At 36.6% G+C, this 13,278-nt stretch overlaps 1 pseudogene; it reads right to left on the bottom strand.

The window, feature by feature from the left end:
* Nucleotides 1-4,119: 4,119 nt before the first annotated feature.
* The window catches only part of LOC105995012, a 9,376-nt pseudogene continuing 217 nt past the window's right edge, over nucleotides 4,120-13,278 (bottom strand).

Raw genomic sequence — 13,278 nt, 5'->3', positions numbered from 1 at the left:
ATTCCATCCTGTAATGTTTTCAGAGTGTCTGCTTTGACTTCGAGGTCTTTGATCCATTTGGAGTTAATTCTGGTGCAGGGTGATATATAAGGACCAACCTTTAGTTTTCTACAAGTGGTTATCCTATTTTGCCAGCACCATTTACTGAAGAGTCTGTCTTTCTTGCATTCTATAGTTTTAGTTCTCTTATCGAAGATTAGATGGCTATAGGTCTGTAGGTTCATTTCTGGTTTTCGAAAGAATCATAAATATATTGATAGGTATGATGAAGAAATAGTGTTAAACATCAGGTACAAAATCTAGCATTAGCTATAAACATTCCATATGTTTGTTCATGAGCCCCTTGATTTCCTGTTTCTTTTGCTCACAGTATTCCAAAAGACATTCTTAGTGGCAATCAACATGGGGCATGGTGACAACTTTTAAACCTCCAAATCCAGTGTACAGAATAGTAAGAAACTCCCAATTATTATCTATCTGATACTAAGAGTTGGCTTCAACCATTCTTTTCCTCTTTAATTTAATTAATATTATGGTCTATAATAACTAACTTAAAAGTGTACTAAACTTAAAGTCTCACTAGTTTGGTTGTTGTTGTTGTTGTTTCCCATGTGTGTTATCTTGTTTTGTTTGTCTGGTTATACTTTTCACTGTGCTCCATGGGAACAAATAAAGTTTGGGTTATGTAGTTGTATACTGATTTCACCCTGAGATAATCAAGTTTCCTGACCTTCCTCCATGCAACCTCATGGCTTACAATTTTCAGACACAAATTGTTCACCTTAGCTTTAATATGTCCTTCTTGCCAAGTGTTTTAGATTGGTATCAGTAAAATATGCTGTGGTAAGTGTGAGGTAGAACTCCATGTAAAACTCTGTTGTGAATAACAAAAAGGATCAAGAAGCTCTGTAAAGATAATAAATATGTGCACAATTTAAAGCAGGCTATATGCCTTCCAGATAAGAAAGTGTCAGACCATTAGCACATAAGTATTGCTTTATTTAGTACGAGGATTATGGGAGAACACAAATCTTCAACATGAAGACTGATTGACCCTTGTTCTCTTACTGCTCCTCATCATAGAATCTAACTCCCTGGAGCCCCATTTTGAGGCTGTGGGTTTATAACTACTATAATCACAAGAACCAGTATTCCTTCAGAGCTTGCATTATATCAACTCCTATGCTAAGTATTTTACCCAGCAAGTAAGTGCTTTTATTATCTTCATTTTTCTGAGGAAAGGACAGAGCTTAGAGAGTCCAAAAGACTTAGGCTGAGGGAATGAGAAGCCTCCCCACAACTGTCATTTTTGTACTACCCATTAAAGTCTCTACTTTAATGCTTCTCCCCTCCCCACTCCACTCAGTTGCTGGAATGTTAAACCTTCTGGGAAGCCATCAGCAACCTTGCAGACCACATGGCATCACTCCCATATGTGGGAGGAGTTAAAAACCCTGAAGACAACTCCACATAATGAAGGCTGGAATTCTGTGCACACACTGAACTCTCAAATGGACTGTTCTAGAAGGACATCTGAGACTTGCATATCAGGACAGACCTGACTTTCTATGACTCAGGCAGTGACATGTACTACACAACCAAGAAGAGGGACATTACTGAAAAGAACAAAACTCTCTTACTTACAAGAATGGATAATATGAACCTAAATTCTCTACTAATTTCCCTGCTAATTCCTTTAAAGTACATAGATTTCATCAAATTAAAAAAATAATAAAATAGACAGACCATGTGTTTCCAAAATGCTGGCAGCAATAGATGTGGGCACACCAAGTGGCACCAGCAGTGGCACAGGCAAGAGGTGCTCTGAAGTAACAACGTGGAATGCAGTAACCAGGCAGGCCTGGGATATTATGGTAGATAACTGTTCCATCTGCAGGAACCATATTATGGATCTTTCATGCCTTTCACTTACATTGCATCTCTCCTTGGCTCAAAACACAGCAGGTGTGCCTTTTGGACAACAAAGAGTGGGAATTCCAAAAGTATGGCCACTAGAAAAAGGATTCTTCCATCAAGCTTAACTGTTTTGTTATTCATTTAGTGACTAACTCCTCTTTACTTAATTATGCCTTAGCTGGAATGCTGTCTTTTCTCTTTTTTCTTTTCATTTTGCAGTGATTCTGCATTCTGTGTCAACTAAAATCCAGTTGGATTCTAAAAATAAATAAATAAATAAATGTATGATGTTGCCTTGTATGACATAAAAGCAAGGTAGGATGAGGAAAATATAATACAAGAGCTTTATATTTTCTGCAGATTAGTGTATACCTAATTCTAGATAAAATGTGACATTTAGTAGCAAAAAATAATTAAATCAATTGGTTTAAAAATATTGTAAAGACTTATGATTAAAATGTTAATGGAAAAAACAGAATACAAAAGAAGGGAAAAATCACAAATGAATCAAGGAAAAGAAAAAATGAGAAAAAAGTGCTATTAAAGACCACCCACATGGTAAAGTATTCAATTATTTTCATATTTGCTTGGAGAAACCTTAGAGAATTTCACCTTCACCATCTTCATTCAAGGCTATAATGAAGTCTCAGGTATTGAATAAGGTCATGAAAGCCAATATAAAATGATGTAAAATCAGAGATTTAACAATAAATAAAACTACATTTCTTCACAATGTTCCTCAAGTAAATTCTAAGAAATGTATAAAGCATATACTTTATGCATCTAGAATGATAACAGGACAAAAGTTGAATATATGTTTATATACTGATAAATATTAAAAGAATAAAAGTGCAATTACAGTGTAATAAAATGTATTTAAAATGTGTCAAAGAGCTCTTCTTTTTCTCTCTTTTTCTCCTCTTCCATCTCCTCTGTCTCCAAATGCCTCCATCTCTTGCAGGTCCACAGTGTACTCTCCCCCCAGTACACTCTTTTTCTGTCTGAAAAAAATTATGTCAAAGTATTTGGGAATACATTTATGAATAGCAGTAAAATTTATTTAAAGATTAAATTAAGGGCAAGAGTGGAGGATGTGGGCTAGGGAAGGGATAGTAGGGAAAAAAAATAAAGAAGTGGGTGACAATGTTCGACAAGAAATATAATCATTACCCTACTCATGTAACTGTAACCCCTCTGTACAGCATCTTCACAATAAAATCAAATTTTAAAAAAGATAAATAAAAACGACTTAAGTAGAAAGAGGTACTATATTCAATATCATATTCATTTACTGAAAAACCCCACTACAATTAAAGTAAAAATTCCATTCCCCAAAAATTGATTCACAGATTCAGAGCACTATGGATCCAAATTCTACAAGGAATGATAACAATAAGCTGATGGTGAAATGAATACAGCCAAAGAATAAAGGTTAGTAAATGTTCTGTTACTGTGAAAAATAAAAGTAGCTGACATATAAAATTCAATGCAGAAAAGGTTTACTCAGGCTCACAAGTTTGGAAATTTCACTAAGTAATGAGATGGCTCCATTACTGAGGCTTTTGGTGACATATCATGCTGTCACACACAGTAGAATAAAACCATTCACATCATGGTCAGAAAACAAAACAGAGAAGTCAGAGAAGTGGAGTAACTTCCCCAGTGAGCTAAGCTTCACTAGGCTCAACCTCTGGATGTTTCTACCATCTCCTAATAGCACAGTACTAGGGACCAATGCTGCAACAAATATCCACCTTGGGCAATATTGAAGAGCCATACCATAACAAGGTCTAAACTCACGAAGAGATGCCATAGAAAAAAACTTTTTCAGTAATTGAACACAATTTTGTTTAATGTGACACAATTTATGTGCCTCACTGTACATATATTTTACTTTGAAAAAGTGAGTTACTCAAAAATTTAACCCCAATGTTTACTGAAAAATCATCACATTCACTAATGCTGCCTTGGTGGATAGATTTCAAAACAGATAGGATGACATTGACCAAGACATATTGAATTTATTGACTGCTTTGTTGAATGGCAACTCTGTTGCATGATAAAAGACATTCGTATAATTAAAGACAATGATGATGTTGATGGTGATGATGATGATATTGATGATGATAACCAGATACTCATCTTCCTTTTAATATGACAGCCATGTCATTGCTATAAGAAACTGTATGAAGTAATATCTCATTAACAAAATATTTTTCTACCAAGATCTCTTTTCAGAACACCTTTAATCTCATTATTTCTGAGTCTGTAGATGAGGGATTTAAGCATGGGGATCACCACAGTGTAGAGCACAGATATCACCTTGCTCTGGTCAATGGCATAGCTGGACTTTGGCGTCATATATGAATGTAACTGTCCCATAGTACAGAGTGACTGCAGTGAGGTGGGAGGTGCAGGTGGAAAAGGCCTTGTGGCGGCCCTAAGTGGAGTGCAACTTCAGGATGGTGATGAGGATGTAGATGTAGCAGATGGCTGTGACAATCACTGCGGACACAATGACAGAGCCAGCAGTAAATGAGGGAACAATTGTGAACATGATGTCCACTGCACAGTATACATCAACTAAGGGAACAAAATCACATAAAAAATGATTGACTCTATTGAGTCCACAGAAAAGTAAACCAAAGAAGGAAAGGATAAAGGAATAAGCATTCAGAAAACCTCCTATGAAAACTACTGCAATTAACTGCACACAAACTCATGTAGATATTTTGGTTGATTGCAGCAGTGGGTTGCAGATGCCCACAAAGTCATCATAGGCCATGGCAGCTAAAATAAAGCATTCAAATATCCCAAGAAACAAGTTGAACCAAGCTGGAAGCCACACACAAGGTGTGGAGCATCATTAAGTTGTGCTGTAGATATAGGGCAATCCAAATTCAACATCTAAACCCTCAAAATACTGCCAATTCTCAAGTGGTCAATTTATCCTTTTGTTCTCTTCTAGGTATTTATACTACATCTATAGTCTAAATTTACCAAACTTTCTTAAAAATAAATGTTAACCAGACTTTCTATTAGATAAATGTTAGTTCCATGGTTACTGTGGATCTTGCCATTATAAAGACAGCACTAAATTTCATGTATAAATTGCTAACATGAGTTCTAACCATTCAATGTGTTTATTGCTAAATATTATGTACTGACATCCATAACACATGCTAATCAGTACTGTCAGGGAACATGGTACTTGTAAAGCTACCTTTTAAATAACCAAAATTGTAAAAATAAATAAAACATGTACATTTTCATGGTAGAAAGAAACATGTCAAAAGCTGTATAATGAAAGAAAAATTAGAAAGATGTTTGGATGAGTTCCAGAAGAGAAACAGTGTTAAAAAGTACATGGATTGTGACAGAACACCAGAATCTTCAGCCATAAGATGCAGCCATACTCTGATTTTTCAAAACCCCACTTTAAAATCTCCTCTCTAAACCCCTGAGGCCCACTCCTAAGGGAGAAAGTTTATCAACACTACAATGCGAGAATCAACATCCTTCCAAGTTCAATCTATGAGTTTAACAAGTATGCTTAGCACTTAACACATTTTAAATCCTTGGCAATTTTATGAGGTAGTACCATTTATAATCCTCGTTCACAGATGAGAGAACTGAGACCAAAGGTTTCAAGCAATTTATACTAAAGGATTTCAATTCCCAATGTCAGTTTTCTGTTTCCAGTACTGTTCACTAATGTCTCCTCTACTTGTTAAACTTTCTGCCTTAGGGGAAGCCATCAGAAGCCTCTCAAACCACATGCATCAGTTGCAGTCCCCAAACATTATCCCAAATAATGGAGGCTTAAATTCAATTCATACACACCATTCCCTTGACTATGAAACAGATTATTCTAAAAGACCATCTCACACGTACTAGAACAATCCAGTACATGTTACTCCAGTACTAACCTGATTATGCAGTCAGGAAGGTAAACATTAGGAAAGAACAATAATCTCTAATTCTAGTCTCTAACTGAAAGGGAAGAATATCTAAAATGGAAAATACCTGGTTAATGTAAACATTAAATTCAAGAAACTAACCAAATAAAATGGTACTACTCCTTTTGGTGATTTCATACAAATGTAAGACATATGACAATGCCTCATAAGGTAGCATGAGAAAATATATATACAGTCTCAGAATCTTCACATTTTCTGTAAATTACTACATTACTAATGTTAGGTGTGATGGACTTTTAAGAAAAACTAGTAGAGCAAAAATATAAAAAGTAATGCAAAGATATGTGTCTGAAGTGCCAGGTAAGAATGAGAGAGGAGGACAAGACAAGGAGAGACATAGCATAAAGAAGTGGGATTGGGGGCTGGGAAGGTGGCTCAGTGGTAGAGCACTTGCCTTGCATGCATGAGGCCCTGGGTTCGATTCCTCAGCACCACATAAGCAAAAAGAAAAAAGCCGGAAGTGGCACTGTGGCTCAAGTGGTGGAGCGCTAGCCTTGAGCTGAAGAGCTGAGGGACAGCGCCCAAGCCGAGAGTTCAGGCCCCATGACCGGACCAAAAAAAAAAAAAAAAAAAGAAGTGGGATTGGCCCAGACTCCACTCTCAAATTACTCAAGCTGATTCAAAACTTGGGCAAAGTAACAGGGTATAAAATTAACCCTCAAAATCCAATGGCTTTTCTGTATGCCAACAATGAGAAAAGTGTGGCTGAAATTAGGAAAGCAACTCCATTCATAATAGCCCCACAAAAAAAAATACTGAGGAATTAACTTAACCACAGAAGTGAAGGTCCTCTATGATGAAAACTTTAAAAACTTGAAAAAGGAAATCAAAACAGAACTTAGAATGTGGCAGAAAAAAAAAAAACTCCCATGCTCCTGGATTGGAAAGATCAACATCGTGAAAATGGCAATACTTCCCAAGGCTATCTACAAATTCAATGTGATACCTATCAATATTCCAACCTCATTATTCAAGAAAACAGAAGAGGCAATACAAAATTTCATATGAAACAATAAAAGACCCAGAATAGCAAAAATGATCCTCAACAGAAAGAACAGTGCAACAAAGCCATAGTAATCAAATACTGGCACAAGAACAGACCTCAGGACCAATGAAATAGAACTGAAAACCCAGAAATGAACCTACAGACCTATAAGGGAGCTTAAAAAATAGAATGGAAGAAAGACAGCCTCTTCAGTAAATGGTGCTGGCAAAATTGGTTAACTACTTGCAGAAAACTAAAGCTAGATCCTTATCTATCACTCTGCACCAGAATCAACTCCAAATGGATCAAAGACCTCGAAGTCAAAGCAGACACTCTGAAAACATTACAGGATGGAATAGGAGAAACCCTAGGTCCCCTTGGCACAGGCCAAAATTTTCTGAATAGAGACCCAGAAACAACAAATCAAAGAAAGGTTGGACAAATGGGATTGCATGAAGCTGCAGAGCTTCTGCATGGCAAAGGACATAGCTAGCAAGATCAATAGAAAGCCCATGAATTTAGAGAAGATCTTCACTAGCCATACAACGGACAAGGGTCTCATATCTAAAATATACTTGGAACTCAAAAAATTAAATCCCCCAACAACAAATCCTCAAAGAAACAACTGCCCAATAAATAAGTGGGCTAAAGACTTAAAGTGAAACTTCTCTGAAGAGTAAATAACAATGGCCAATAGACACATGAAGAAATACTCAACATCCCTGGCCATAAAAGAAATGCAAATCAAAACAACAATGAGATTCCAATTACACCTGTTAGAATGGGTATAACAACAGATGCTGGAGGGGATATGGCCAAAAGGAAACCCTACTGCATTGTTGGTGGGAGTGTAAATTTGTTCAACAACTTTGGAAAGTAGTATGGAGGTTCCTCAAAGGACTCCACATTGAGCTCCCTTATGACCCAGCAATCCCACTTTTTGGCATTTACCCAAATGATCACAAACAAAACCACACTAAAGCTACCAGCACAACTATGGTTATTGCAGCATTATTTACCATAGCTAAGATATGGAACCAACCCAGATGCTCCTCAGTAGATGAATGGATCAAGAAAATGTGGTATATATACACAATGGAATTTTATGCCTCCATCAGAAATAATGACATTGCCCCATTTGTTAGGAAATGGAAGACTTGGAAAAAATATGTATTAAGTGAAGTAAGCCACGCCCAAAGAAACATAGTTCCCATGGTTTCCCTTATTTGCAATAACTAGTATATGTCTGAGCAAGCAGAAGAGGTCAGATAAGTTGATGTTAGGGAAATGAACGCTAAGATATGTATTCAAATGTTTTTTTTTCTTTCATGCATTTGTTTCTAACACATTTATAAGATTATTTCTTTGTTGCTTTTTATGTCCTCCATGGTATAACCCCCGCTTTCACTGTATTTGATGTCTGTATAACTTGTGGAGGGGAAGGGAAAAAACAAATCATTTAAATAGGGATACAGGTGGACACATTGCAACAATGAGATATACAAGTCCTTATGTCGAAAACGAACTTTACAACTTTGGTGGGGGGGGGAAGAGGTTTGGGGGGTGGCTGGGGAAGGATGGGAAGGGATGGGAAGGGGAAGCAAAGTAGGAAGCTACAGTGCTTGATAAAAAATATACTCATTATCTTGCCCATGTAATTGTAACCCCTCTGTACAGTATTTTCACAATAAAATTTAAAAACAAAAAAAGAAGTGGGGTTGGCTAAAGTATAGTCTTTCCTCTTTAGTCTTGGTCCATGGGGAATACTAGACCATAAATGGTACCTCAAACTGGTCTAAATTTGTCACAGTTGGTCATTTTGCTTCTATTTTAAGTCACTATATTATTCAGCAGGTGGCCATGGGCCATGATGACTGTCAGATCACACGCTCAGAGACTTCTTTAGTTAATTCCCTTCCTTTCAGCCAAAGCAATTCTAAACGAGTCTATGTATGAACATTAGCACTCAGCCCTAAAGGAAACTGAAGGGTGTGTCCCTTGCCCTCCATAAGACAGATCCAAGAAAGTAATTGCACAAAAATAACTACCAGCTTCAATAGGCCTAAGTCATTGTTATACACAACTACACTCTTCAGTTAGCACCCGGGGGCAGCACCCACAGCGCCCCTCCTCCTACCTTTTTCTTAATGACTCTGCTTCCTCTGTAAGAGCATACAAAGAAATTACTAATAACACTAAGAAAGTACTTAATGACACTCGACTTGCACAAAAATGGCAATGTGTGTGCGTGTCTATATGTGTGAGAGTGCGTGTGTTTCTGTGTGTATGTGTGTGTGTGTGTGTGTGTGTGTGTGTTCCTTTCTCCAAAGTTTTCTGATTTATTTTCAGTGCTTTTTATTTGAATGAGGTCTTTTTTTTGTGAAAATACTGTACAGAGGGGTTATAATTACGTTGGCAAGATAATGAGTACATTTCTTATCAAGCTTGAATGAAGTCTTTGACAGTAGTCTTCTTTCTTTTCTTTTTTACCCAAATAAGTTGAGTTCTCTCTTTTTGTTTTATTCAGTCTAGGTAAAGGCTTATAAATTTTATTGGCAGTCTCAAAGAAACAGCTTTAGATTTCACTGATTTTTCTCTATTGAATTTTTCTCTTTTTTGCTAACACCAGTCTCATAGCTACCTTTCTTCTTAACTACAAAACGAAAACAATTCAAGTTGCCGTTTATAGAGAAGAGGCCATAAGCCCTGACATATTAGAATATAGCAACAAAAGGCAACAACACTACTGATACACAATAACATGAATGAGTTTCACAAGCATACTGACTGAAAATAGTATTATGCAAAATAAAAAAGGAGGGGCTCGGAAAGTGGCTCAGTGGTAGAGCTCTTGCCTTGCATGCATGAGGCCCTGGGTTCAATTCCTCAGTACCACATAAGCAGAAAAAAAAAGCTGGAAGTGGTGCTGTGGCTCAAGTGGTAGAGTGCTAGCCTTGAGCTGAAGAGCTGAAGGACAGTGCCCAGGCCCAGAGTTCAGGCCCAGGACAGGACCCAAAATAAATATATAAATAAATAAACAAAACAAAATTATAAAGGATTTCCTGGCAAAGCACCTATGGCTTACACCTGTAACCGAGCTACTCAAGCAAGAGGCTTAGAACTGAGGAACATAGTTCAAAGTCAGCCAAAGCTGGAAACTCCATGAGACGTCTATTTCCAATTAACTACCAAACAAAGCCAGAAGTAGAGCTGTGGCTGAAATGGTAGAGAGTTAGCCTTCAGCAAAAAAAAAAAAAAATGCTCAGAGACAATCCCCTGGCCCTGAGTTCAAGCCCCAGGACTAGAAACAACAAGAAAAGATACATGCTATTATCTCAGTTGTGTGGATTTTTTTAACTAAACTATAGTGAAAACCTATGAGAATAGTAGATTGCTGTGTAAAGCAGGATTGATGTCTGACCTGAGAACTGGGTGGATGGAAATGTCTGTATCAGGATAGGTGCTTGACTCATACAGCCTTATGCAGTTTTCAGCAGCTAATAATGGTACATTTTACTTTACATAAGCCATACCCAAAAGATGTTACAAGTCATAGATTTAGGACAATATTAAAAGGCATGGATTTAGGTATTGATATATTGGCAGAAGTACTTAGAAGGAAGGTTTCTGGTGGCCACAATTTCTGGAAAACACAATGTCCCTTTGCTTCAGAGTAGTAAAAAGCACCATTTATTATGAATAGTGAAGGCTATTAGGCTAGAAAGGCACTTTCAGGGGTGAAAGTAAGTCAACTCAGAAAAAGAAGTCAAAACTATCAACCCTTTTGCCATAGCACAGGCTTCTATTGACATGCAGGGGGGCCAGGAGACCTTGCTGGAATAGGCACAAAGAGTTATTGACATTAAAGCTATGGAAGAATTATGACTTCAGAACTATTCTGGGCAAGCATCTACCCACAACTACCCAAGTAAAACACACAAGGACTGAAGGAGGAAGAAGATCTAATTACAACCAGATTAAAGTGACATGTTAATAATACAAAGGTAATTCTTGGTCACTCAAACTGATCTGAGCTGGAGCCCTTATATGTGGCTTTCTATAACCAGACAGTATGATAGATGTAACAGTATGATAGATGTGACAGTATGATAGATTTGTATCTGGTTGTTTGTACCCTTCAAAAGTGATATGTTGTCAGCCATGTACCAAACACTTCCTGGAATTTCCTTGGCTAACCACTACCTAACATGTAATATCCCACTCATATACATGAAATTTACTTGGGGGTTGGTTCCTGTCCAACAATATCAGCTTTGGTTATTTTAATTAATCCCATAGTGAGCACAATTGGAAGAAATGATGAAATGTTAAGGATATTTTAACTATATTTGACTTACAGAAAATAAGGAATTGCATTACCAGTCAATAGGAAAACACAGAAAATACACTTAGCACTGAGGTATTACTTGTGACAACAGAACTTGACAAGTCAGAAAAGTGTCTCACTATCATAGGGCACTGGTACAAACTGTAGATTTTGTGTTGTTTTTCTATAACCGAGCCAAAATAATAATAAAAAAAAAGCTAGGTGAATGTACTGTGAAAAATTTGAATGACACACCACATTTCGCATATATCTTCAGCAAAGGGAAATGGGAAGTAATCAGGCTTTGCACAGATACGCAGCCATAGAGCTCTAGGAAGTCTCATATTGCAAGATAATCAAACCTCTAAGATGAGAAAACTAATACTGTATCAAGGTAAAATGAATATGCAGGGGCTGGGAAGATGGCTCAGTGGTAGAGCGCTTGCCTTGCATGCATGAGGCCCTGGGTTCGATTCCTCAGCACCACATAAGCAAAAAGAAAAAAGCCAGAAGTGGCGCTGTGGCTCAAGTCGTAGAGCGCTAGCCTTGAGCTGAAGAGCTAAGGGACAGAACCCAGGCCCAGAGTTCAGGCCCCCCGACCGGACCCCCCAAAAAAATGAATATGCAAATAAATGATCAAAACTTTAATTAGTTCTATCAATTATTATGATAAGTATTCCCAGCTCAAAGAAGCCAAGACACCAAGGAAAGCCAATGGAAATACTAAGCAACACTTTAGTTTTAGTACATAGATATATGATAATCAACGCAGTCAATAAACTACTTTATTAAAAAGGGAATGAAGGCTCCACCTCTTCAGTTCCTGAGTTTCTGAGGCTTAAAATGTAGAGTTTCTATGCATCCCAGGCTGAACCTGGGGGCCCTGAGGCTGTCACCATACATAACAAGAACAGATGGATATACACTATAAGCATTATGCATATCATTTGAGTGAATGTGAAAAATGAAGTAAAGCAAGAGGCTCATGAACATCCAACATAGACAGAGAGAAAGTGAGTGAGTGAATGAGCGAGAGAGAGTAGATGGAAATTTAATGAGACAAATTCTAGATACAAAACTCAGCAATTTATAAACTAATTTGTATATAAAGAAATATTAACGATAAGATGTGTTTTTATTTCAATTAAAAAGAATACTAATATAATCACATATTAAAGGCAAAGTAATTATAAAATTAATAACAGAAGTTAAACAGAAAGACAACATACAACGAAAGAGAAAATAGATAAATACTTGTTTTCTTAAACTGATTTTGTTACCTTTTATCATCTAAAAATAAAGTGAAAGTACAAAATCCAAATTGCCAAATAGGGATGGTCAAAAGCAATACAAATACATCTTTTAAAGCTATTGTTAGGAATATAAGTAATTATCAGTACTAGTATGTAATAATTGATAATTTAGGTAAGCTGAAGAATATTTTTAAAAACAGAACTAATTCAAATTGACTCAAACTGGAAAAAAACAGCAGGCTGAATTGTTAATTAAAATTTTTAATCCATATGTGAAAAAATTCAGACAGCAATGCCTTACTATTAAATTATATTAAATACTAAAGACATTCAATAAAATAGTAATTACACACTTGTGTAGGTTTATTGAGACTAATGTGTTCATATTTCAATGCAATAATAACATCTGAGGTGTCTTGATACTGAAACTCAACAAGCACAAAAGAAAGTGCAATTATACTCCAGCTTCATTTTTATGAAAATTAACAAGAATAATTTACAGAATATTAGCAAACTTATCAGCAGTTTATGAACACATAATGTATTAATAGGAGATTAAGTTTACTCTGGCAAGAACATGTAGATTTAATTTAAGAACCTTAAGGCAGAAATTGAAGTAATCAAAATGATTAATCAAATTTTTTGGGAAAATACCATATAGAGGGGTTATAATTACATAGGCAAGATAGGGAGTACATTTCTTATCAAGCATTGTTGCCTCCTCCTTTGTTTCCCCTTCCCATCCCTTCCCATCTCCCAACCCCTTACTTCTCCCCCCCCCCGCACCCCAGCCAAAGTTGTAAAGTTTGACATAAC

The sequence above is a fragment of the Dipodomys ordii genome, unplaced genomic scaffold, assembly GCF_000151885.1.
Source record: "Dipodomys ordii isolate 6190 unplaced genomic scaffold, Dord_2.0 Scaffold113, whole genome shotgun sequence".
Taxonomy (NCBI): Eukaryota; Metazoa; Chordata; class Mammalia; order Rodentia; family Heteromyidae; genus Dipodomys; species Dipodomys ordii.
The sequence above is the reverse complement of the archived record's forward strand: the minus strand, read 5'-3'. Positions and strand labels throughout refer to the sequence as shown.